The following is a 27,410-nucleotide window of genomic DNA, read 5'->3' as shown; positions in this document are numbered from 1 at the left end:
TGAGGAAATACTCAGAGATAAAGTGAAAAATATGTTATGTACAAGGATATCTGGTACAAAGTTACTTATATACACTAAAACATTTCTCAAGGTTTCATTCAAAGAACAAAAGCCAACATTCTCATGCTATGGTATTTTTAAGGCACTAAATGATACCTGCAGTTGGTTGCTGAGTATTAAGATAGTCAGAGCTATGCATGTAGGCAGAGCTGGCCTATGCAAGACCCATTTTTGTGGCTAGCAATTTATTCTTTCTGCACCAGCTTGGCATAGAGAGAAACTGAGTGAGTGCAGTGCCAGCTACCCTCTAGCTTGGATGAATTTATGAGGCACCATTGTGCTTGGAGAAAATCCTATTTATCGAAAATAAAAGGGAATTTAGGGAAAAAAATGTAATACCCATAGATAATTGCAAGGAAACTCAGATTTCATTCCAGAGTCTTGGTAATAGTGGTTGCATAATATAGCAGTGAATGTATGTGTGAGATTAGAGAATTTTAGAAGGAAGAAACTGAGATTCAGAAAGAGACGTGGTGTACCAAAGTTTATCCAACCAAAAGCATTCACAGAGAGGGAGCAGATCGCTTTCTGAACAGTGATGCTTTTGGAAAAAAATCATATGACAGCTATTAAGACTATGATGAAAGGTTACTAGGAGGTTATTCAAAGGTACATTTTGTGACAGCAAGATTTTAAGGCATGTTAGGGTGGACATTCAAGTAGGGCGATTTGAAAAAAAACCGTATTTGCTCACCACAAAAGACAAGTACAGGTTCTCTTCCGACGCCTGTCCTGGTCCTCTTTCCCTTTTGATGTTAGAATGTGGCGAATGCTCAGTAATTAGTGAGCTAGGGATTTCCAAGGCTCTTTGTCTGCATCCCAGGTCCAGGGATTGTACAGCTGGTGAATTGCACCAGAGCATGCAGACCAGGTGTTTACCAGGATTGAAGCATAGTCTGTGCTCCTCTCACCAAGCTCTGTATCATAAGCCTAGTGCTGCATCCTTCCAGAGACAAGGGTGCCATTTTCTTTACTCCAAATTTGCATAAGCTACCAGTGTTTGCACCCATGCCGGGCTGGCTATGCCCAGAGGAGGGTGTTGTTTCTAACTCACAACCAAAAATACAGGCAGAAATGGTCCTGCCTGTGCCTACTTCTCTGTTAGAAAAGAAACACTCCTCTTATTCACAGTCATGGGATTCCAGTTAAGCCACTCTTTGCAGGGGCATTCCCTGAGGAAATTCAGGCTGGAGAAGAGAGATGAAAATATCTCTCTCAATTCTAACTTTGTATAGGAACTCCATTCTCCATATATCCATAGACTATTGGATTCCCTTAGCCTATATGTGAAGAAGGATCTGATACAGAGCCTAAGTCTTACTGAGAGCCTTAGAATTGTCTTTAGTGAAGTGTTAAATAGTCGCCTTCAAGCATTCACTTTTTTAGATGTCTTCGCAGGATTTAAAGAAAGAATCAAACATGCCAGGATATTTATGAATCATGAGATTTAATAGAGACCAAAGTAGATCTTATTATTGATGTGCTTACTGCTTCATTAAATTCCCCTTAAGGTTTGCGGCTTGGATATGGATCATTTGCAGTAATAATTATGCAGTGATCGATTGATTGGGTCTGACATTGCACTTGTCACCTTGAAATGCAAAATCCATCTATTTTCAACAGTGTGAACATTTCTCGCTAATCTTGCACACCAGCATGTGATAGTTTGTTTTATGGAGAAAGTACAATTTATAAAGTTTGGAGACTTAACATTAACCTTTTACTAAGAATGAAGTATCACTTGTCATTTTACGAAGAAATGAAAATCATCCAAGCAGCAATTTTTTTGAGATTGGAAAACACAGCCTAATTTCAAAAGAATTTTTCAAACCCAAAATGCATGCACTTCAATTGAGTGCTACAAGTATATTGTGAGTATTGGAATTTGCTAAACCTTCACATGGAGTATAAATGATAAAATTGTGAGCTTGAGGCTAGCTCTGCTGTGTGTACAGACACACACACACACACACACACACACACACAGGTTTAGACACACACACACATCTATTTGTCTACCTATTTCCACATTTAACTCCCTAATTCTATCTTTGCCTCAAAAAAACAAAACCAAACAAACAAAAAAACAAAACGCAATGCAACACTCTGTTTCTGAAAAATGTGGGTGCTTTCCAAGCTGTCGGCTCAATATATTACTGAAAGTTATTCCATTTGAGGATTTACACATTTCTTTCCAAGGTGTGATTTTTAAAGAGGGGATAAAAAAAAACCAATGACCTCATTCTTTTGCATTTGTATCCACTTTGATTCCAGAACTTTAACTGTTTTGAGTTTGTGATGTGTCCAGTCTCAAGTCAGTATAGCAATGAGTAATCATTACAGAATTGCCTAGTAAGGGGCAGGCATTGTTCCTGATGCTGGAATAAAACAGCAAATGAAGCTGGCCTGGCTTATTTCCACACAAAACCTACATTCTAGCTAGGAAACAGAAGGCCATCTTCAGTCCTGCTGTATTTAGAAATACAGTATATTCATTGGTATGAAAAGACATTCACAATGTATTGCTATGTTAAGAGATGAAGGGTGACGAAAGCTGTGTATCAAATGTATAGATAGATAGATAATAGATGAATGGATAGATAGATAGATAGATAGATAGATAATCTGCACACCGAGATGCTAAAAGTGATTGGTATGAGTGATTTCTCTTCTTCACCTCTCTGCAGTTTACAGTTTTTTGTTAAGTACATCTGTTATTTACATAATAAAGACGACTTAAAGAAATATAAATAATAATGAACATGCCTCATACAGGACACACTAACCAGCAAGTCGGGTGGTATCAGAATGTGTGTAGAAAAACCTGCAAGGTACCCAGCAATATGTCAGAAATGACCAGACTCGTGGCTTAAAGAGCCTTTAACTCTTAGCCGTGAGAAAGTACTATTACCTAGTGACACCGTTCGCGAAAGAACACACAAACAGATGTTTCTGTTGTTTAGCTGAGTCTCTCTTTCAAACATCCATGGACAGATGAAATCTTCCAAGTGTCTGTTGGTTTAGACAACTTGCTCCCTGCTATCAACCACAAAAGTAAAATAGAATTTAAATTTTGTTTTGTATGTTTCCACATATAAAATCTAAAATAGTTTCTTACTAAAAGCAATCCTGCAGTCCCACAGATGTCAGAATAGTCATTTTAGGAAATATGTATCTATCTGTATCTATATGGAAATTGAGGCCAAGGTAAATAATAACAAAGTAGCATTCGTTTGTGAAATGTCTTTGCTAGTGACTGCTGTCTGGAACTACTGAAAACTGCATTATTAACCTCTAAATTTTATTCCTGAGACCCTCTCCCCACTCACACCCATTCAATGGAATTGAAGATGTAAAGCCGTCCTATTAGTTGATGTAGCTTCTCATAAGGGGAACCAGTATTGCTTGGACATCTTCTTAATCAGTCTGGTACCTCACCCCTATCAAGAGCGTAAGCTCCTCGGATTAAAACAGAGTATTACCATCCTGAGATGGAGGGAAATTGATTCTAATTCATAGACAAGGAAAGAGTAAGATTTAGAAAAATAATCTATTCAAGATACTGACTTTAAAAGCAATGACTTACCTAAGATTACACAAATAATTTATGATAAAGGTGGGATGAAAATGTTGGGCTTCTGTAGTCAAGTCACGACCTCTTGCTATGATATCGCTAACCCCTCATCCTGGATATTTATACTGAGACACCAGAAAGACACATGTTTTCGTGTTGGTTACATATTCATGGTCAGTGGAGTTACGGACAATTAACCAAGGAACTCCAATGATCACATTCTTCAACCACTTCATCCTTTCTTGAGTATCACTCTACCTTTTTTGGTTGTGACTTGCCAAAATAACCAACACAAACAGGCTCAGACAGAACACACTGTTCAAGGGAGAACTCACTGTTGTACAAAACAGAAAAGTCCAAGAGATGGATGTCAGGTACAGCCGCACCCATATTCGGAAAATATACTCAGAAATCTGTGTGTGTGTGCGTGTGCGCATGCGTGCACGTGCTTCTGTGCTTGTGTGTGTCTTTACGTTTCTCAGCTCTGCTTTCTTTGATTCAGTCACATACAAGCCCTTGTTGGCATCTGCAGATTTCCACTTACATTCTTCTAGCTGAGCCCCTTGAGCTGGAAGAGAGCACCTCTGCCACTAAAGCCTGGATGTTTAAGCAAAAGTCTCAGGACTGCCTGTCATTGCTTCAGCTTAAAGTATAGGCCCATCCATTAACCAGTCACATTGGCTTGGTGGTAGTCTATAGCGACTGGCCAGGTATAGGTCATGTGGCAACGCATGGACGCCAATCCTTAATCATCTTCTCTGGAACCATCTGATCTGATTTTTTTTTTTTGTCTTCACCTATTTTCTTTTTTCTGAATTTTTTTATTCTCATAGGTTTGGGGCACAGGTGATGTTTGGTTACATGAATAAGTTCTTTAGTGGTGATTTGTGAGATTTTGGTACACCCATCACTCAAGCAGTATACACTGCACCCAATTTGTAGTCTTTTATCCCTTACTCCCCTTCCACCCTTTCCCCTGAGTCCACCAAGTCCATTGTATCATTCTTACGCCTTTGTTCCCTCATAGCTTAGCTCCCACTTATGAGTGCAAACATACAACGTTTGGTTTTCCATTCCTGAGTTAGTCTCCAATCTCATCCAGGTTGCTGCAAATGCCATTGACTCATTCCTTTTTATGACTCAGTTATATTCCATCATATCTATAGATATACATATAAATATATAATCTATAGATACTATAGATATAGATATATAAATAAATAATCTATATCTATAGATAGAGAGATAGAGATAGAGATATCACAGTTTCTTTATCCACTCATTGGATTAATGGGCATTTGCATTGGAGGAACCATCTCAGAATGGAGGAGGTGTGGTTTCACTCAGGAGAGGTGTGGGTAGACAATAGATGCTAAGGAAGGAAAGCAGTTGTTTTTTGCCTAGTCTTTGTCTGTGGTAATGACAACTGTATGAAACTACTCAGTGCAGGAGGATTACTTACAGTACAACTCTCTGGTATTTATGGGACTGACAGTTCTGGAATATTTAGAACTACTCAGTACCCCCACTTCTTGTCTTGAATTCCTCCTTGTCCCTTGAAACTCTTTACTGTGAATCTGTGGCAGCGTCATGACCTGTGAAGACACAGCACTTGCAGTCCATTTCTCCTGTGGGCTCTTTTTTGTTTTTATGTATCAGGTGCATAACGACTTTGTGTGCATGAATGTGTGGATGTGCATGTGTGTAAACACATAGGTGAGTTTCCATCTCTAGAAGTTACTGTTATTCATCCTGGTCAGAGAAGGTACAGCTTTGTTTAATTAAATGGTAAGGCTAGTTGAGAAATGGCAAATGGAGTCAGATTGAACAATATTTTACAGCTCTTTATTCTTCATTTTGTATTTCTGGTGGTAAACAGAGAAAGAAAAACAAAAACAGCCTTGATGATTGCAAGTGATGAACTTAAGTCTTTGGGATTCCTTGATAATTCAGTAGGTCATTAATTCCACACTACTTGTTGCATTTTTGGCTTAAACATTTTTGTTTTCTACGTGCTTAGGGACTTTTTTTTTTTTAAACATTTTAGATATCTGTCTGTCTCAAGGTTCTGACATGATGATGATAATAATAATTTTTGTTTCTTGTGTAATGATTTGATTTAATTCAAACATTTATGGAAATCCTACCATGTGTGAGCTCCATACTAGGTGCTTGAGATATGAGTTCATGACACATAATCGGTGCCACCAAGAAGCACCAAATGATTAAGGAGAATTAGAGAGTGACATGAGCAGATGCCCTAAAAGGAGTCTACTGGACAGCATTAAACAGATACACAAACAAAATAGTATATTAATTAATTCATGACACCAGTATTTATCGTGCACTGGACACTGTTCTTGGCAGTGGGCGTGCAGCAATGAGGAGATGGATGAGTCCCTAATCCCACGAAGCTTGCATTCCCATGTAAGAGACATACAGTTAAACAAACAAACAAACAAAAACACCAAATGAACAAATGCATAATTGCAGCCTGTGGTAAGTGCTATGATGTTAGGAAAGACTTCTACGGGGAAGTGATATTTAAGCCTGTTTTTGAAAGTGGGGAGGACCTATGCAAAGAGACCAAACGGAAGAACATTCAATCCAGGGAGAGCAGAAAGTGCAAATCCACCGAGGCTGAGAGAGATTGCTGGGTGCAAAGACTGAGTGACTGGTGGGTAGTGAACCCGTGGGAGATCAGCACACTGTGAGCTGGAGAGCAAGGTGGGAACCTTTCTTCAGGGATGTAAATGGCTTCTGGGGCAGACAGACAGTAGATATTCTCATCTAACACAGCATATCCTGGGGATATGATTAGCTCAAACTGGAAGGGGGCCACTCCAGGGTGAAGGCTGAACCTCACCTTAGAATTCCTCGATTCTTGTACAACACTGCTCTCCTTACTCAGGAAGCTTTGTTTTATTTTCTTAAACACAGCTTTATTGAGGAAAGATTAACAATAGTAAACTGTACATACGCAAAGTGTACATTTTGATAACTTCTGTGCATGCCCCTGCAACCTTGACTTTAATCAAGGTAGTGGATGTCTGTTCTACCCTAGAAGCTTCTTCCTACCTTGCTGACATCCTTCTTTCCACTCCTCCCCTTCCACCCTCCCCAAGATAACCACCAATCCACTTTCTATTTCTATACACTAGCTTGCCTTTTCTAGAATTTTATATAAATGGAATCATAGAGGAGGTGGAGTTACTTTTTATAACTATTAAGCCTACACAGAATAAAAGTATTCTAATCTTTTTTCCATATGTCTTTTTGTGTCTGAAAAGGATCCTAAACATCTTTAACAATAACCTCCTTGTTTTTTATATCCGTGATCTAAAACCTGTGTTTGCTTGATGCTAAAGGGTGGAGGGATTTTCTGACTTGAAAAAGGTAGACTGTACCTCTCCTTTTCTTTTGTTTTTCTTTTTCTTTTTCTTTTTTTTTCTGAGATGGAGTTTCTCTTTTGTTGCCCAGGCTGGAGTGCAATGGCACCAGCTCAGCTCACTGCAACCTCCGCCTCCCGAGTTCAAGCAATTCTCCTGCCTCAGCCTCCTTAGTAGCTGGGATTACAGGCATGCATCACCACACCAGGCTAATTTCATATTTTTAGTAGAGATGGGGTTTCTCCATGTTGGCCAGGCTGGTCTCAAACTCCTGACCTCAGGCAACCCACCTGCCTGGGCCTCCCAAAGTGCTGGGATTATAGGCGTGAGCCACCACTCCTGGCCTTACCTCTCCTTTTCTTATCTCCGTTATTATTTTGGAAAATGCAGTTGAACCTAGGAAAGAAAAAGGGGGATGACAGTGACATAAGATTGGGGGAGAGGGGGTAAAGAAGTGAAAGGATGAACCAAGCAAAGGTGCTGCTTCATCATTCTGATCCCAGAAATTAGATATGTGGATGACCAATTTTCAGTGAATTAGCATAAAACAAAATACATTTCAGGAAAATTGTGCTCGACACAGTTTAATCCCTGATGGTTTAGAATAGCCTTGGGATCATGATGAGCATCAGCTCTGGAATCAGAAGCACTGGGGAGAAGGATTAATGGGGAACTGGTGTTCGGGGAGCTCAACATATCTGCTCACAATCCCCTCATTAACAATCAAGAACTCCTTCCTATTTTATTTCAGTACAGTTTGTCCTTTGTTTGCTTCCTGAAGAATTTGAAAACATGCACAAGTTGAAGTCCACGGCAATATAGGACTTTCAGACATTAAACATTACAAAGGCTAGGTATAAAACTGATTCATCCATTCACCGATCTATTAAACATTCATTCAACATTTACTGTCTCCAGGATATGTTTCTAGTTGCTGAGTATATGGTGGTGCGCAAGGTGATTCTCTATGTGCCTGTAAGTGTTTGCGTTTGTGTATGGTTGAATGGAATTTGTTAGACATATGAGTAATTGCTTGTAAAATAGGAAAGTCGACCCTGAGCATAGGAGCTTAAAGTAATGCAACAATTTTGCAGCATCCACCACAGTTAAAAGTGTCCATATTCTTTGATCCTCTGATGGCATTAGCGGAAATTTATCTTGGAGACATACTCACCGCAGTGCGCAAAGATGCGTGTATTACGAGGCTCATGGAAATCTTGTTTGTTGTACCTAAATCCCCGACAAGGATGGACTAGTGAAACGAGTCATGATATATATTTATGGTTGAATACTATGCATCTATGAAAAGAAGGAGGTTGGTTTGTCTGTGCTGACATTCAACAAACTCTCAGACATATGGTCAAGGAGGAAAAAAGCATGAAGCATAGCATTATGTGTGGTAGGCTTGCATTTGTCAGTGGGATGGAAAAGAAGGCAATGTATGTGCAGCATAGGGAAATACAAGACACTGCTAACTTTTGAAAATTTATTGATGAGCAGGGGAGTGAGGATGGAAAAAGAGCCCCCTCTTTTAATTACTTTAAGTATTTCCAAGGTGAATGTACTGGATTTTCAGTTTTGGAAAACTAATCTTAAAAGTAGAAAAACAGATAAAACAAGTGTAAAGGATACCAAAAGATTTTCTAATGTTAGCCTTGGGGCCTCATATATTATTGGATGCAAATGTCTCCAAAGGTTGCTATTCTGTCCCCCTTCTCCCTTGACCATGCCCTGAAACAAAGAGAAAAGGAGCAAATCCCTGCAACCAAACCCTCTCATCAGATACGACTACTGCCAATGAAATGATTGAGTTACTGACTGCCTCTCAGAAGCCTAAGGCAATTTGGAACCCAGAAGGGAAGCGAGGCCCCCAGATGGATGTATGGAAGGAAGGTGGTGTACCCTTGGGCCCTTGTGATCCAGGTGAGTGACAGAGTGAGTCACCTAAAAATAGAGGGAGGTCTCTGCAGATGGAAGCTGCAAATGGGAATGGTAGGATTTTGCACAACTCAGGGATCACAAGCCCAGTTTTAGGGTAAAGGGCTCTAAGAGTAGAGACAGATGTATAGGTGCAGATAGTCCTCCTTTGTTTAATGACACTAGTAGGATGCAAGGAGTAAAGGGTCTTGAGGTGGAAAAGAAGAGGGGTCATTCCAGATCCAAAAATGCAAAGTGGGGATGACTCCTTGGAGTAATTTCTTTCACTCATTTGCTGAACAAACCTGAATTGACACCTTCTTTGGCACAGCCCTGCGCCTGCTGGGGTGAGGTGCTAGGACTAAGTCACTAGCCATCATTGAACTTTTCATTGCATGCCAGGGAAAGAGCCCCCTATCAGATAATCTCACAGACAAATACAAGATTATAAACTATGATAGGGATTATTAAGGACACTGCAGAGTAAAACAAACAAGCCTGATTATCTTACAGGGAAGAGGAGTTATAATTCACCTGTTTATTTAGAAGCCTGCTAATACTCATCACTAAGAATCTCGGTGTGGTGGCTCAGGCATGTAATCCCAGCACATTGGGAGGCTTTGGAAGGAGGATAGTTTCAGGCCAGGAGTGTGAGACTAGCCTGGGCAACATAGCGAGACCCTCGTCTCAAAAAAAAAAAAGAAAAAATAACCAGGTGTGGCACCACCCTTCTATAGTCCCAGCTTCTCAGGGAGGCTGAGGCAGAAGGATCCCCTGAGCCTAGGAGTTTGAGACTGCAGTGACTATGATCATGCCACTGCACTCCAGCTTGGGTGACAGAGCAAGATCCTGACTCTTAAAAAAAGTTGATTCCCACTTTACAGTTGAGTACATCGAGGGGTTGAAAGATGAAGTTGCTTGCCAAACACAGCAAATATGAGTGGAGACAAGACTTGAACAAATTAACACAGGGCTCAGGCTCAAGGAGAGCCTGAGCACAGTAGTTGCATAGTTGATTATTTTAACTATAAAATCTAAGAACTTCGAGGACACAGTGGCTAATAGCTAGGAGGGATCTCTGGGCACGAAGATTAGTGTAGTTGCTCTGGTGACACTTGGAATATTAACATGAGACATGAAGAAACCTAAACCGTATTCATTCCCCATAGTTAAATGAGGCAGGAGTCAACAAAACAGAGCCTGGCATTAATAGTCTAAAAACAAAATTTTTGACTTTTTCTTAAAATTGTGCCCATAATATTACAAAGTGATCATGTCACAGGAGAAAATTTAGTGACTAAAGGCTGAATGTCTGTTTATATTTATTCTAGTATATGACTGGTAAAGAATATGTGTCCCCCCCCCATCCCAGGGGCACTTGTGATATAGAATTAAGAATTTTAACTTTGGGTGCTAAAAGGACACTAGGGCATCCATGTTCTTCCTGAAATTGTGTATCGTACAGTATTTCTGGGAAGAAATCTTCATTTCTTTGTTGTTTTTCTCCTAGAAGGGCATGGCACACACACACACATAAAGGTTAAGAAAAAATAGTTTTTGAAAAGCCAAATAACTATGGTTCACTATCTCAAGACATGTGGCAAATCTCATTTTCCTACAGATGTTGTTGGACATAAATTGATGATTTCAAGAAGCAAATAGAATATTCTGCAATGCTCAGTATTAAGGAGTTCAGTGTGATCAGATGGGCCTTTGTCAAATGGAAGTGTTTTAATTAACTTACACCGTAAAAGTGAAAGTGTAAGCTTTGCTTTTCTTCCTAGCTAATCAATGAAGATTAATATTCTATGGGAACCTGATTTTGCAGATGGAGCTGAGCGGCACTATTTTCCCTACCATTTTTTCCTCATAGTAAATAAATCATTTTTATTATACTGTATGAATTTACTTAGCTCTTTTAATAGCCTTTGTAAGAATGATGCTTCCTTTGATTATATTACATTTTTAAATGTGTGCAGTGTGGAATAAAATTCTGTTGATGGGGGAAGGGCAGTGAGAAAAGGAAGAGATACTGAATATATCAGCTTTCTCAGCTTATCCTCTGTGTCTTAAACCAGATGAAACAATATCTGAGTATCCTGGGAGTCTTAGGAGTAAATTACTAAGTATTTGCTTGGATTGAAATGGCTCATACCCATGCCTTGTATAAAACTTCTTCTGGGGAAGATGAGATTAGTCTGAAAGGACCTGGTCTTTATAAAACTATTCTGATTGTTATTTTGTACCTTTTTTTTTTTTTTTTTATCTTCAAGGTTCTGGCCGATCTATTTGATTTTTTTCCCCCAAAGGAGAGAAGTAAACTTTATAATTCCAGGGCTAACATCCACATGTATAAATTGATCAGCTGAATTGAAAAACTGCTGACAGGCTGATTTAGCAGGTTCTGCGAGTGGTCTCATTCACAATTGATAAGCTGACTTCTCACCCTGAATTCTTGGAGGCTTAACCCTTGAAGGACACATACAGTTTGGCCTATACAAATTGTACTTTTCGTGAGATGCGAAAAGGGAGGAAGGGAGGTAAGTGTGTGTGTGTGAGACAGAAATTGATTTCATTAGAAACAAAAATATCCTGTGATCTTATGCGTTAGACCAGGTCTTGAAATATTAAAGTTCCTCATGAGAAAATTGAGAATCACACAAACTTTTTCTCTGCCATCCATCTTGTACATAGTCAACAAACCAATTTGTTTTTTTGAGATGGAGTCTGTCTTCCAGGCTGGAGTGCAGTGGTGCAATCTCGGCTCACTGCAACCACCACCTCCTGGGTTCAAGTGATCCTCCAGCCTCAGACTCCCAAGTAACTGGGACTACAGGCGCATGCCACCACATCTGGCTAATTTTTTATATTTTTTGTAGAAACGGAGTTTCGTCCTGTTGGCCAGGCTGGTTTCGAACCCCTGGCCTCAAGTGGTTCGCCCGCCCCAGCCTCCCAAATAGTTGGGATTACAGGCATGAGCCACCATGCCCAGACTAACAAACTAATTCTTTTAACATATATTGTCCATCAAGTCAGAACCTTTAATAGCTCCTATTCAGAACCTATAATAGCTCCACACTGTTTATGGATAATAAATAATGGCTGAGGTTGAAAATTTAAGGTTATCTTAAATCCAGCCTCAATATGTAAACTCTGTGTGTGTGTGTGTGTGTGTGTGTGTGTGTCTGTGTCCATCTGTAAATGGGTCAAAGTGAAAAGCTCTTGAAATCTTGATTCACAAGATTCAGGTTTGAGCTTCATTTCTGCAATTTGTTAGTTGTGTGACAAAAGGCAACTTACTCATCTGTTCCAGGCCTCTATTTTATGATTTGTGAAACAAGAATACTAGTAATGATAGCAATAATGGGGATGGCTGGGCTATAATGCTACTTAACTAATTTAACTGATGTTTTCTGCAAAGAATGAAATCAGAAAGCACATATGCAAGTGGTGGCACCCTCTGCAAGGTACTGCCAAAGTGGTTGGTTGTTATTACATGAATTCAGGGGTGAGTCAGACCCATTGAACTGGAGTCAGAGAAAGCTTTGCGCGCTGGACAGAATGGATAATTAATTTTTCCTATTGCCTCAGGCACATGTTGAACCATAGTCAATTAACATTTGAGCTCTCTGCAGATATATACATTTTAATTTGTCAACTAAATAAATACAGAGATACATAAATACATTGAGCTTTCTGAGGAGACCTGGAGCCTGCATATTCTATGGAGGTGATTTGAATGGAGACACAAGAGTGCACCTCTGAGTCATTTTGGGTAATGCTCTATAGTTTTCTATCTTTTTTGGACTTTGAAGACTTATACAATACAGTAAAAAGCACTGTTTTGAAGTCTTTCAACAGTAAAGATTCTTACAAAGCGAACGATAAAAAGTTTGCCTTCTTTCTCATCTATACGCTATCTTCTCCTCCCATTGACGATATCCTCCCACTTCGCTTTCGATCTTGTTATGTATTTGGTTGAATCGGATTCCATTTCTGATAGTCGACTACTTAGATGTATTATAACAGCAATATATTATGCAATTATGCACCTATGCCATTGGAGCCACATGATGAATGTGTGTAAAATATATGTTATGTTAGCATAGAGTACCATACTATACAGTGTCTTCTGACTCAATATTCTTCCAGCCAAGAAACACATCTTGGAGATTGTTGCATGTCAAGATGTGGAGATCTATTTTTTTCTTTGCAAGGCTGCATAATCTGCTATGTTATAGATGTGTTCACAATTTTTTTTTTTTTTGTATATTTGCTTCCTCATTGATGGGCATGAAAGTTCCCTCCCACTGCCAAGTTTTCACAGTTATTCGCAATGGCACTCTCAGGTCATACATCTCAGTGTGCATGGGTGATTTCCTTTTGTAGGATATATTCCTAGAAGTAAAATCCTTGAGGTTTAAAAAAAAAAATCACTTGTGCCTTTTGCATCGGGAGTGCTTAGTGAATGTATAATTATTTGATCAATAATGAATGTGCAATGAGTTTTATGAGTGAAGAACTCTCACCTCATATTTGGCAAAAATTTCTCTCACCTCAGACTTGGGCTATTTTAAGAAAAATGAAATCTGAAACCTTTTGAGTTTTTAACTCTCATTTGTAGTTAAGAGATGAAAGTTGGTTTTCAAAGGCAGATCAGTCTTTATGTGGAGTTGCTAAGGTTGCAAATTACAAAATAGGAAAGTGATTGTGTGTGTGCATGCGTGTACTTGTGTACACATTTTGGAAATTTTATATTCAAGCTGGAATGGAAAAAAAAAAACTAGGACTACTTGGGTAGCTGCCATTTTGCTATGGAGGTCCAAGGTCACATATCTAACAGTTCTAAATTTCTACCTCTGGGAAGGAAGTATATGCTTACTGTACCCTTTAATAAAGGCACAGAAATGTACCATGCAGTGTGCATGAAAGCATGAGTGAGTGCTATTCATTTTAAGAAGCACTCAAGCACTGTGAAAATTAGCAGTGGAACATGGTTCGAAATGAAAGTGACACCATAAGCCTAATGAGAAATTGAATACCATCTATTTATCTCCTCTAGCCCAAGATCTTTCTCTTCTGTCATTTGAATGGTTCTGAAACGGCTTTTCTTCCTGGGCTAAGTCATGCCTCATGCCTTCTTCCTCTGCCTTGCTGGAAGTGAGACTCCTTGTACCTTTTTTCTTGCTGGAAATGACAGTCCTTGTACCTTTTTCCTTTCTACACTCATGGAGAGTCCTGCTAGGTGTATGGCAACTTTGCTTTCTGTTTACATGTGCTTCTCTGTCTTGCTAACTCATCATCCTTAGTTTTAGGTGTGATAACTCTAGTGGTTTTCATGAAGCCAAATCATAAAGGTCTGAGAAATACACACGGTGTGTTGCGTGGTTTGTTTCGGAGCAAACCAAAATTTGGGAAATTGTCTGGGTAGAGTAAGGTCACTTAGCTGTGAAGCCACTGCTGTTAGGAACTGGAGAGGTGATTTGAGGTTGAAAATAGGGTAAGAGTATTTACTCTTGACCCCTTAAGGAATGCTTCTTCAGCTTCTTCAACTCACTGAGTTTGTGTTTGAAAAATATCCCAAAGCCTTTGCTTAAAAATCATGTATTATATAATATCCTTCGAATAAGTTTCCAACATATATATTTTTGTTAGCATTTAGTGCTACAACTTTTATGAAGAAAACTGCTAATTTTTAATTAAATGATGAAAAGGGGTGTAAGTGAGAGGTGGTCATTCCCTTGTTACTGAATCTTGGTGGTGGCCTCCAGTCACTCATGGAAAAATGAATTTCTGATTACTTGTTGTGTGCGAGAAATGTTGCTAGGATTTAGATGCATGGAAGCAAATAAGAAATATGAAAGTCCTACCTATAGAACTTATATTCTATTGGAAAACAGCAACTAATTCTATTGCCTTAGTTATCCATTGCTACGTAAGTACCCCCTCATAGTTGCTGTGGGCTGAGAGTCCAAAAGCATGTTTGCTGAGTCGTTTTGGCTGATGTTGGTGGGAGCTAAAATTGTGTCAAGGCTGTTTTGGAGGGGGACCTTCATTGAGCTCTCTCACCTGGCTGTTAGCAGGCCCAAGATTTGCTGCCCACACATTTACAGGGAACTCTCTAGAAAGGTGCCTCAGGACAAAGTACATAGTTCCTCCAGAATAAGCAATTCGAGAGAGAATGAAAGAGGGGGACACCCGAGGCAGAGAATCCAGTCGCTTTTATTATCTAATTTAGGAAGTGACATTCCATCTCTCATGCTGCATGTTTTTCATTCCTGTAATTAATTAATCTAGCCTGTCCCGAAGGGGAGGGAGTTACACAAGAACAGGGATCATTGGGGACCATGTTACAGGCTTTATACCACATTTATTGAATGCCTACCCTGGGGAGCACTGAGAAAACCATAGAACAGCAGTAATGGGTATAATAGCCAGTGACACTTATTGAGGACTTAACATTGTATCAGCTGTGTATCAAAGGTAAGGATAATGAAAGCTCACATATATGGGACAACCATTGTGCCAGGCACTGTACTCAGTGGCCGTGTGACCTTTCTCATCTGGTCTTCATAACAGCCCTCTCTGTACCAGTCAGTACCCATTTTACAGATAAGGAAACCGAGGCACAGATAACAGTGGCTTCTGAAATTCTCTTCTCCGTGTCATGCACTGCATTTTTCTCCCATTTACCAGTTGCCGTTTAGGTCTCAATTCATTTTCACCACCTTCCTGAATATACAGAGAGAAGGCCCATGCAATAAACCCATCAAATCCTGGCTATCCAAGGTGCTCTATCTGCCTCTGAAAGCCTATGGGTAAAGGAAAATTGTCCTTATGAGCAGTTTGTGAGGTGTCATCCAATGCACTTTTGAGGCAAAGTATTATGTTTCATGACCATGGTTCCCAGTAGGGGTAGCAATATTGCAGTCAAATGCACTAACATCTCGGTCCATCCCAAACTCTCCTCTCAAACCAGTTTATTGAAATGAGGCCTCACTTCACAAGTAAATAAATCGTCAAACTCTGGATTTGTTTCTGCTCCAGGTTGTTGTATATTTCCACTTAATGAGTCCATTAAAGCTTAAACCAAACCTTTTGGAAAAGAAAAAGAAAACCTACAGCAGCTGTCCAGGGCTGCAGGAGTTGGAAAATGCAATTCATGTGACTTGGTGCAATGCCAGTGAAGCTACCATTAGATTATTCACTAAGTAGCTCTCTGTTTACTGTTAAGGTAAGTGGAGACAGAGAGGGCTCTGGAGATGCCCGACCTGCATTTGGATGACAGGTATTGACCACCTCCTTGGTGCCAGGCATGGTGCTATTCAGAGGCATGTAATAGCACACACAGAACACAGACCATTCCCTCAAGGGTTTTGCATTCTTGTGGGAGTCATCAGCACAAGACTTAAATAATGTGTCATGTGTGCTAAGGAGAGGAAGTTTGGGATTCTATGGGAGGACATAACCGTGAGAAGAATCAGGCAGAGAAAGTCCACAGAGAAGGGGTGGTTTCTGCTGAGATATGTAGGCCAAGAAAGAGTTAGGGAAGTGAAGACAAAAGAGAGGACAGTTTTGTCAAACATCAGCTATAAATACTCAAAAGCAGCTAAAATAATGATATATCTGCAAAACTGCAAGCAGTTCAGTAGGTTTGAAGAAAAGATAGTGAAGTGAGGGCTGGCATGGGAGGGCAGAGAGGTGGCAGGTTGGAAGAGTAGCTAAGTATTTTGGGTTTTGTAACAAGTGCACTGACACATTTTAAACTCATGGGGGGAAACTGATCCTTTCATTGTATTAACAGCCTAGCTTATAATGTTATTTAATTAGAAAATTTTCAGAATACTTTTGATTCAGTGGTAATGTGTCAACAACCCTCAAATACTATGTGTTTTTCTGTAAAGTGTGGGGGTGGGAAGGGAAGCGATATGGGGCATGATTATTAAGAGCACAGCTTCTGGAATCAGAGATAGTGTAAGTTGGAATTCTAGCTTATACAATTACTTAATGTGTGAGTTTAGGCAAATCTGTTAACTTACCACAATCTAAAGTACCCCATCTGAAAAATGGCAGTAATAATACTGATCTCATAGAGCTTTTGGAAGAACTGTGTTACGTTTGTTCGCTGCATAGCACATTACCACCTGCAGAAGCTTAACACAACACTCTTCTGTTATCTAACAGTTCCTGGGTATCAGAAATTTGGGCATGGCTTAGCTAGGTTCTCTGCTTACAATCTAATAGACTGTAGTCAGGGTATCAGCCAGGACTGGGTTCTCATTACAGACTCATCTGGAACAGGATCTGCTGTCAAGCTCCCTCAGGTTGCTGGCAGGATTCATTTTGTTGTAGCTGCAGGATTCATGGCTGCTTGCTTCTGCACATCCAGCAACGGGAGGAGAGAGAGACAGAGAAACAGGGAGGGAGAGAGATCCAGCAACGGGAGGAGAGAGAGACAGAGAAACAGGGAGGGAGAGAGATCCAGCAAGAGAGTTGCTATAATCTTATGCAATCACTTAGGTTGGTTTCCTCTCTTTGCAATTGTGAGTTGTGCCGCATTAAGCGTGCACATGCATGTCTGCTTTTCATTCAGTGACTTCTTTTCCTTTGGGTAGATATCCAGTAGTGGGATTACTGGATCAAATGGTAGATCTATTTTTAGCTTTTTGATAAATCTGCATACTGTTGCATACTGTTTGCCATAGAGGTTAATTTACGTTCCCACCAGCAGCATGTAAGAGTCCCCATTTCACCACATCCATGCTAACATCTGTTGTTGTTTGACTTTTTAACAGTGGTCATTGTGGCTGGGGAAAGGTGGTAGCTCATTGTGGTTTTAATTTGCATTTTCCTGATGATTACTGATAAGCATTTTTTTCATGTTTGTTGGCCGTTTTTTGGCCGTTCTCGTCTTTTGAGAAATGCCTGTTCAAGTCGGAAACTCAGAAGGAGGGAGGCTGGGAGGAGGGCAAAGGATGGAAAATTACCTGTCGGGTAGAAGGTATACAATTCAGTTGACAGTACACTCAAAGCCAAGCCTTCACCACTATACAATTCATCCATGTTATCATAACCCACTTGTGCCCCTAAAGCTACTGAAATTAAAATAAACCTTATGTAATCATATACACACAATCATCATACATATCTTATCACCTCTGTCATATTCCATTGGTTAGAAAGAAGTTGTGAGTCCTGCTCACATTCAAGGAGGGATTAGCCAAGGCATGAATGTTAGGATGTGGGGATCGTGGTGAGAAGAATCCTCAAGGATGCACACCACAAGAATTTGGTAAAATCATGCACAGAAGGACAGAATAGAAGCGTTTAGCCTTGTGAAGAATTACCAGGGCACAGAAAGAGAGAATGGAAGAATATATCAAATAGAGCACATAGAGAACTTGCTCGGATCTCTTAACTGTTGTTACGGTTGTGATATGATTTTCAGGAACATGTGGCAGACTGTTTCTGTGACTTTGGTAGCAAATACATATTGGATGTACTTGCTTAGTCAGTTCTGTGGGCCACAGGACACTCATGGGGAGAGATCAAGGTTACTTTTGGCAGGTGGGGCATTTCGTAACCGAATAAAACCCAGTCAGTAAAAGTAAGCAACACGCAGAATCTAGGCAAGTGTTGCAATGTATGTGTGCTCTTGATCTGAGGATGACCATGCATTTGACTCAGACTAGAAACCTACACCACACAAATCCCACCCACAGGCGGTGCTCTATTACTGTATGCAGAAGGCAGTATTTTTCTGGTGTACATGCACATATGCATGTGTGTTTGTGTGTGCATAATTGACCAGCTATCCTCATGTTTCCCTATGTTTCCCTACGATTTATTAAGTCATCAGACTTGTGGAACACCTACTCTGTGGTGGCCATGATGCCAGCCTCTAGAGATAAATAGTAAAAAGTACAATAAAGGAGCTGTCTTGAGGAAGCTCAAATTACTGTTGCAGATAGAACCAGTAAACTGACAACTGACAATTCAGAAATCCATGGGGGAGTTCCATTTCGAGTTAGATGGGACATATTTAGGGCAATTCCCACTCTGTCTGTTTTGCTTTGATATGTTTCACTACATATCAAAGTAAACTTCAGAGAAAAATAACGAAACAAAACAGACACCCAGACATACAGGAGGACATTACGTAATGATAAAAGGGCCAAGTCACCAAAAAGACAAAACAATCCTAAACAATCATGATTGTTTATGCACAAACTACGGAAGTTTAAAATAAAGGCAAAACTGATGGAACTGCAAAGAGAAGTGGAGAATCTACAAACTTAAGTGAGGTCTCTCTCACTATTTGATGAAATTACCATTGAGGAAATTAACGAAGCTGTAGAATTACTAAGCAACACCATCAGCCAACAAAACATAGTTAAAAAGTATAATCAACACCATCCAACAGCAGCAGGATGTCTGTTCTGTTTAAGTCCACATGAGATATTTACCAAGATAAACCATATTTTGTATTATAAAACACTTAACACATTTAAAATAATTGAAATCATATAGTTGTTTTCCTCTGACAGAATTGAGTTAAACTAGAAATCAGTAACATAAAATAAACTGGAAAAAATCTAAAAGCACTTGGAAATTAAACAGCAAAGTCTAAATCACCCATAGTTCAAAGAGGAAGTCTCAAGGGGAATTACAGAACTTAAGTGAAAATACATTTTACAAAATATATGGTGGGAAGCTAAAGCAGTGCTTAGAGGGAAATATATAATGCTAAATGCTTCTATTAGAAAACGAGAACATTCTCAAATCAACAACGTTAACTGCACAGCATAAGAAACTATTAAAAAAACAAAGCAAATAAAAAAATACATGCAAACAGAAAGGAACGCTAAATGTAAGATAAAAAAATCAATGAATATGAAAATCAAAAAGCAATCAAATCTGGCTCTTTCAAAGCATAGAAATGATGAATCTATTCTAGCAAGACTGACAAAAAGCAGAGATGACAAAAATTACAAACATCACACAAATTAAAAAGATTATAACGAAACAATACAAATAATCTATGCACGTATAGTCAGCAACTTACATGAAATAGACTAATTCCTTGACAACCATTACCAAAACTTATTCAAAACAAACAAGATAAGCTGAATGGTTCAGTAGACTCATTTAAAATATCCAGCCAAAATCAAAATTTTCAGACACAAATGGTTTCACTGGCTATTCCACCAAACTTAAAAAAAAAAAAAAAAAAAAGAAAGACTATACACAGTCTCTTCCAGAAAATAGAAGTGGAAGATATACTTCTCAACTCAGTTTATGAGTCTAACATTAATCGGATACCAAAACCAGGCTATATATAATATTATATATATACATATATATACACACACATATATGTAAGCATATATCATGGAACACATATAATATAGAAAAATAATAACATAGTGTGACCACATAGTGTTAATCCCAGGAGTGCAAAGCTGGTTTCATATTGAAAAAAATCAATGTTATGTGCCATATTAACACAATAAAGAAGAAAACTAACACATGACCCTATAAAATAGTGCTGAACAGGCCGGGCGCGGTGGCTCAAGCCTGTAATCCCAGCACTTTGGGAGGCCGAGACGGGTGGATCACGAGGTCAGGAGATCGAGACCATCCTGGCTAACACGGTGAAACCCTGTCTCTACTAAAAAATACAAAAAACTAGCCGGGCGTGGTGGCGGGCGCCTGTAGTCCCAGCTACTCGGGAGGCTGAAGCAGGAGAATGGCGTGAACCCGGTAGGCGGAGCTTGCAGTGAGCGGAGATCCGGCCACTGCACTCTAGCCCGGGCGGCAGAGCGAGACTCTATCTCAAAAAAAAAAAAAAAAAAAAAAATAGTGCTGAACAGTATTTGAAAATAAAAGCTAATGTACATTGTTGATAAAAACTCTCAACTAACTAGAGATAGAAGGTACCTTCCACAACCTGGTAGAGGACATCTACAAACAACCCCACAACTAATATCATACTTATTGGGGAAAAAGTGACTATTTTCTCCAGTAGAGCAGGAATAAGGAAGGAGCTCCACTCTCACCACACCTATGCCACACAGTATGGGAAATCTTACTCACTACAATAAGGAAGAAAAAGAATTATAGATTCTATCTATGGATTGGAAATTAATATACAAGGGCATCTTTATTCACAGATAATATAATTGTCTATTTATAAAATCCCAAGGAACTCTAAAACCTCTTAGATGAAAACATAAATATCAATCATATAATCTATATACTAGGAAAGAACATCTGGAAGCCAAAACTTAAAAACAAACCATTTACAATTGCTCCAAACAGTGAAATACTTAGTTATAAATATAATGAACATATAAGAGATCTTTATGCTGAAAACTGTAAAATGTTTTTGAAATTAAAAAAAATCTAAATAAATATATACATAGATTCAAAGACTCAACATAATAAAAGTGTTAATTCTGTACAAATTGATGTATAAGTTTAACGATACAAATCAAAATGCTGGCAGACGTTTTTGTAGCTATGAACATGAAGATTCTAAAAATTATAAGGAAAAACAAAAACTAGAATATCCAAAATAAACAAGAATAAAATTAGGTGAATATATCTAATTTATTTTATGTAAGCCTGTGGTAATAAAGATAGTGCAAACTGGTAAAGGGGTAGACACATTAATCAATTGGACAAAATAGAGACTCCAGAAATAGACCCACAAAATATCCTTAATTAAACCTTAGAAGAGGTGCAAAATCAAAGGAAAAATGATTTTGTTTACAACAATTGGTGTTGGAATAATTGCACATACATTTGCCAAATCGTATACCTTATACAAACATTAACTCAAAATGGATCATAGATCTAAATATAAAATGCAGAACAATAAAGTTTTAGAAGAACACATGGATAAAATATTCACGTCCAAAGGAGTTAAAATAAGAATTTTTGCCCATGACACCAATGACACAATCTCACCTCCCCAAAGAGGTTTAATTTGACTTAACAAAATTGTTAATAAATTCTATGTGAGGGACTCTGTGAAAAGAAAAGACAGAGTCTGTAAAGAAATATTTGTAAACCACACTTGACAAAATGTTCAGTATCTAGAATATGTTTTGAACTCTCAAAACACAAAAGTAAGAAAGCAAGCAAACTATTTTAATGACGGGGAAAAGGCATGAATAGTCACTTCATTTAGAGTATATTTATACTCCTTTCTTATTGGGTCCTGGGTGGAGGGAAAAGAGGATATTCATAAGGCGAAAACATAAAAAACAAACACAAAAACCGTGAAAAGGTGTTTAACATCATTAGCCATTCAGCACATGCAAATTAAAGCTAGGATGGGATACCATTGAACACCTAGTGGAGGCATAAGATTAAAAACTTGACAATCCTTAGTGCTGTCGAGGATTCAGAGAAACTGGATTTCTCCTGTACTGCTGGTGGGAACGTAAAACGATGCAGACATTTTGAAAACAGTTTGACAGTCCATTACCAGGTGAAATATATACTTATCATAGAGCCTCACAGTCCCACTCCTGGGTTTCTTACCCAAAGAAATGAAAATGCACATTTATAAGAAACATGGACATGACTGTGTATAGCAACTCTGGAATAGCCCCCTAGAAACAAGCCATCCGTCTTCAAATAGACAAATTTAAAGTATAATATGTATACATGGAATACTACTGAGCAATAAAAAGGAACAGCTATTGACACATGTGACAACTTGGATCTATTTCAAAAGCATTACGCTAAGAGAAAGAAGCCAGTCTCAAAAGATTACGTACTGTATAAACCCATTCCTGTGACATGGGCAAGAAACAAAGGTGTAGGGTTGGGGAGAAAAGATCGGGGTTGCCAGGGATGAGGGGTTGAGGGAAGGGTGACTGCAAATGAATAACACAAGAGAGTTTGTGGGGTGACGGAACGCTTTTGCTTCCTAATTGCACAGCTGTTGTAAGAATCTATAAATTATGTTAACATTTATGAAATTGTACATCCCAACTTTCAAATGTATGGTATATTAATTTAAACGAAAATAAAATAAATGCAAGCCCATAAATTATATGAGGACAAAGTCTCTGCATATTTTTGTTGTTATATCTCCAGCCTGTAACATCATTCCTGGCAAACATTACACATTTAAAAATATTTGTGGATCGAATAAATGAAAGAGTAAAGAATTACTGTTGTTATTATTATTTATGTATTATTTTTTGCGACAGTGTCTTCCTCTCTTGCCCAAGCTGGAGTACAGTGGTGCCAACATAGCTCACTGTAACCTTGACCTCCTGGGCTCAGGTGATCCTCCTGCCTTAGCTTCCTGAGTAGCTGAGACTATAGGTGCACCCCAAAATTACTGGCTAATTCTTATATTTTTAGTAGGCACGGGGTCTTGCCATATTGTCCAGGTTTGTCTCAAGCTCCTGGCCTCAAGGAATCCTCCTGCCTCAACTTCCCAGAGTGCTGGGATTACAGAAGTGAGCCACCCTACCTGGCAAGAATTACATTTTAAAAGATACGTGAGGAGCTAGTTTAGGGGAAATATGGTGACTACTTCGACCTATGCATTTATATTGTATGATGATACTTTACAGCTATAGATTACTAATAATTTATAAAGTACACTGTTTTATATTTAGAATTTGCAATATAAGAAGAAGGGTTTTGCATGAGGCTGGGGCTATGGTCATTTGATCCAGTTTCTGTTTTAAGAATATCCCACAGCCTGCAGTGGGGAAGGGAAAGGACAGAGGGAAAGATCTCTAAGTTTTATTAATGCTACATCAGTGACTATTCTTCTACATAGATCTTTGTGCATATGATGTCTACTTAATTCTAAAAATGGAATTACTAGGCCAAAGGTTATGTACGTTTAGAAATATTACACATATATTATAGGACCCTCCCAAATGCCCACAGTGTTTTATACTTTTACCAAGTCCCAGGAGAGTTTTCAATGAACTTGTACATAAAATAAAAGCTGGTGGCATGGTGGCTCACATCCGTAATGACAGCACTTCAGGAGGCCAAGACAGGAGGATTGCTTGACCTCAGAAGTTCAAGACTAGCCTGGGCAAAAATATTTTTTTAAAAATTGCCGGGTGTAGTGGTGTGTGCCTTGGGTCCCAGCTACTCAGGAGACTGAGGTGGGAGGATCATTTAAGTTCAGGAGATTGAGGCTGCAGTAAGCCAAGATCACACCACTGCACTTTAGCCTGGGTGACAGAGTGAAACTCTGTCATAAATAAATAAATACAGCTGATACAGTATCTATAATTTGAAATATGTACTGTGTACTTGTGAAGCATCCATCCTCCCTCCCTGCCTCCTCCCTCCCTCCTCCCCTCCCTCCTCTCTCCCTCCTCCCTCTCTCCCTCTCCTCCCCTCCCTCCTCCCCTCCCTCCTCCCGCCCCTGCTTCCCTCCGTTCCTTCCTTCTTTCCTTCCTTCCCTCCTTCCTTTCTTACTTCCTTCCTGTAATAACTTGTGAGTTTTCTAATAATGTCTTCACCAACAGGCCAATACATGATAGCCCTCATTTCACATCCTACCCAAAAGTGCGAGCATCACAATAATCCAAAATCACCCCATATACACAAACAAACAGACTCTATACCACATACGGAAAAGGTAGCTGGCTTTACTTCAGTGATTTTTCAGTGAGGAATGCTGCACTTCCAATGAAAACAGACAGCCAGTGTAGAAACAGTCCATATCCTGTTTCTGCTGTATGACTCTGATTCATAAATTACTAAAGTGTATTCCTGAGAAATAAATATTTCACCAGCCAGTGACAGACTTATGAGCTAATTAAAATCTGAGCCCTGGAAGAAGTGGTGCCATTAGCTCAATTCACAGGACTGGAAAGTATGTGTCTGCTCACGGACTCAGAGGTAGACGTTTACATATGGGAAGGAGGAGGCCGGCTTATTAAGAGCAACATTTGGGTTTGGATGAAGGGAGCACTCTGTCAAAGCTGAGATATTCAAAGAAAAGCCAAAATGACAGTATGAGAGGTTTCTTTTGCCCATGAGAAGAAGGAGGTAACAATACATAGTGGTTTTAAGTGAAAGGGCTTGGGGGGCAGGTCATACTCTCTTGAGTTCAGGTCCCAGATCTGCCATTTAGCAGAGATAGAACTTTGGCGTTGTTATTCTGCCCTTCTGAACTGCAGCATCCTCATTTGTACAGCAGGCATACAAATCCGCATAGTGGCATGGGTATAAAGTCAGATACTACGTTTAGATCCTCAGCAGAGTACCAGCCAAATACTTGCTCAATAGATGGTAGGTTCCTGTTACTAGCGCCAACTGTTGTATCCACAAGAAGTCATGTTTAAACGTCCAGTTTTCTGTTAAAGATTTCCAACCTGTTGAATGCTAAGCAGTTTTCTAGTTTGAAGTTGGTTCCCTCAGAAACTATGGTGGACACACATATTTTGATAACTTATGATGTGCCAAGGGACAGATGGTTCAAGCATTTTACGGTCACCATCTCATTTCATCATCACCATAACATAGAAGATGGATATCATTAACTCTACAGAGAGAACTGAGGAACAGCAGCAATGAGTTATTTGCTGTAAAATTTAACCCAAGTTTTCCTTTCTTTTTTTCTTTTTTTAACAGATGTCCAAACTCCCTTTGTTTCACACAGCTATGCTAACTGTGAGGCCAAGGATATGACCACAAACAATTAAGGTTTAATTTACATGACTAACCAGGTGAGGTGGCTCACACCTGTAATCCCAGCACTTTGGAAGGCCGAGTCAGGTGGATTACCTGAGGTCAGGAGTTTAAGACCAGCCTAGCCCACATGGCAAAACTCCGTCTCTACTAAAAATACACAAACTACCCAGGCGTGGTGGCAGACAACTGTAATCCCAGTTACACAGGAGTCTGAGGCAGGAGAATCACTTGAACCCGGGAGACAGAGGTTGCAATGAGCCGAGATCGTGCCGTTGCACTCTATCTAGCATGGGTGACAGAGCAAGACTCCGTCTCCTTGCCCCCCCCCCCCAAAAAAAGTTTACATGAACAAGCTTTCTTCCCCATGAAAATAATATGTGTCAGTTCGCACTTGTTCTAACACACACAAAACCCCCACCCTACCTGGCACAGATATACTTAACGTGCAATATTAAGTACAATTTCCATTTTATTTTTCTCCAGAGAATAGTCTGTCTTCAGTCTTGAAGGACTCAGCTCCTTACATGGGCTTTGGTGGGGGTCATGGGGCAGCGCCCCCAGGTGTAAATCGAGGTGGGAGTGTTTGGTCCTTGCGGGCTTCACAAGATGGATTCCTGACTACTTTGCTGTGAACTGCACAGCTTACACAGTAACGTAGCTTTACATACAGCTTGGGAAGCACAAAGTCATCAAAGATGCTCGCTTCAGAAACGTCCCTGACTGCTGCGGCCTCCACTATGTTTCAAATACGAATTTCTTAATGGTCTTGTCTCTGGGGAAGCATTGGGCACAGTTCGTGCAGCAAATAGGCTGCATGTGACCGCACCCCTTTTTGGCATGACTGTTGTTCCTCCTTTTCTTTGTCATCTTGGAGGCACGGACCAGAGACCCCAAGTTGTTCTTTTAAAATATATATATATATTCGGCTGGGTACATTGACTCATGCCTATAATCCCAGCATTTCGGGAGGCCGAGGCGGGCAGATCACCTGAGGTTGGGAGTTCGAGACCAGCCAAAGATTTTCTTTCAGCCTGGCCAATAGGGTGAAACCCCATCTCTACTAAACATACAAAAAATTAGCTGGACATGGTGGCAGGCATCTGTAGTCCCAGCTACTCGGGAGGCTGAGGCAGGAGAATCGCTTAAACCCAAGAGGTGGAGGTTGCAGTGAACCAAGATTGCACCGCTACACTCCAGCCTGGGTGTGACAGAGCGAGAGTCTGACTCAAAAAAAAAAAAAAAAACTTGCAGTCACAAGAGAAAATCTGGTTGGTCCTTCCTAGTCCCCTTTTGTTTAAACAGCTATGACTGAGGGGAGCACTTCATGTGGTCATAAACGGTGGCCAGTGTTCTACCCCAACTGTGATTACAATTTCAGAGAAAGAAAGTCTCTGTGAACTAGCCACAACTGCCTCCAAAAGCATAAAATCATTATTCAGCATTCTTCATATTTTCCTTTATCCATGGTGTTGTCAGCAATATGTAATATTATCTGTAGTATTTATGACACTGTGTTTGCTTGGTTGCAAGAGAGGAGTTAAGGTTAAAAGTAACAATCTCGGCTGGGCACGGTGGCTCATGCCTGTAATTCCAGCACTTTGGGAGGCCGAGGCAGGCAGATCACAAGGTCAGAAGATCGAGACCATCCCGGCTAACACGGTGAAACCCCATCTCTACTAAAAACACAAAAGATTAGCCAGGTGTGGTGGCAGGCGCCTGTAGTCCCAGCTACTCAGGAGGCTGAGGCAGGAGAATGATGTGAACCCGGGAGGCGGAGC

General features: G+C 39.7%; 1 protein-coding gene and 1 pseudogene across 4 annotated transcripts in view; one reads left to right on the top strand and one right to left on the bottom strand.

The window, feature by feature from the left end:
• RBFOX1 (RNA binding fox-1 homolog 1) overlaps nt 1-27,410 on the top strand; it is a 2,535,170-nt gene that overhangs the window by 1,912,635 nt on the left and 595,125 nt on the right. The window lies entirely within an intron of this gene.
• On the bottom strand, nt 26,019-26,557 carry LOC117097684 (annotated as a pseudogene).

This window comes from Trachypithecus francoisi, unplaced genomic scaffold (genome assembly GCF_009764315.1).
Source record: "Trachypithecus francoisi isolate TF-2019V2 unplaced genomic scaffold, Tfra_2.0 Lachesis_group15, whole genome shotgun sequence".
NCBI classification, from domain to species: Eukaryota; Metazoa; Chordata; class Mammalia; order Primates; family Cercopithecidae; genus Trachypithecus; species Trachypithecus francoisi.
This window is presented reverse-complemented; position numbering and strand designations above follow the sequence as displayed.